The sequence below is a fragment of the Mandrillus leucophaeus genome, unplaced genomic scaffold, assembly GCF_000951045.1.
Source record: "Mandrillus leucophaeus isolate KB7577 unplaced genomic scaffold, Mleu.le_1.0 Scaffold53, whole genome shotgun sequence".
In the NCBI taxonomy this organism is placed as follows: Eukaryota; Metazoa; Chordata; class Mammalia; order Primates; family Cercopithecidae; genus Mandrillus; species Mandrillus leucophaeus.
The window spans coordinates 2,881,777-2,882,313 of record NW_012105697.1 but is presented as its reverse complement, the minus strand read 5'-3'; the positions used below and the strand labels follow the sequence as shown (position 1 = coordinate 2,882,313).

Below are 537 nucleotides of genomic sequence, written 5' to 3'. Positions count from 1 at the left end.
TTTCTCCGCCTCCTTCCCGCCCGCGGGGGTCCCTCGAAGGACTCACCCTCCCCAACCAGACCCTGTCTGGGCTCTGCAGAGCTGGCGCCGCACTGCCCTTCACCCCCACCCATGCACACACACACTCTGCGCATCCACACTCGCGCGCGCGCCTCCCCGGATCGCCGCCCGAGCCCCCAGCCCCTTTTCTCCGCCTCCTTCCCGCCCGCGGGGGTCCCTCGAAGGACTCACCCTCCCCAACCAGACCCTGTCTGGGCTCTGCAGAGCTGGCGCCGCACTGACTGCGGCTGCGCAGACGCGGAGGCTGCGGGGTGGAGCGGGGGGAAGTGGGAGGTGGGAGGTGGGGGAATTGGGGAGCGTGGGCGGCCTCCTCCCCTCCTCCACCCCCGGGAAGCCTGCACCTGGAGGGGCGTGGGGAAGGCAGTGGAGGGGCCGCAGAGGCCGTGTACCCGCGGCGTGGTTGCAGGGGGGTGTGGTACCGAGCTGGTCCATCCCCAGCTGATGGGCACGTACGTTATGTTCGAGGTCCCCTGCGAC

At 70.9% G+C, this 537-nt stretch overlaps 1 protein-coding gene across 2 annotated transcripts in view; it reads right to left on the bottom strand.

The window, feature by feature from the left end:
• Positions 1-291, bottom strand: part of SMIM17 (small integral membrane protein 17) — a 35,555-nt gene extending 35,264 nt beyond the window's left edge. The window contains exon 1 of one of the 2 annotated variants that reach the window (XM_011997003.1): positions 232-291. The gene's annotated coding sequence lies outside the window, so the exon portion shown is untranslated. Of the gene's footprint in view, positions 1-46; positions 89-231 lie in introns of those variants that run through there. The other variant, XM_011997004.1, reaches the window with a different exon arrangement.
• Positions 292-537: the final 246 nt, after the last annotated feature.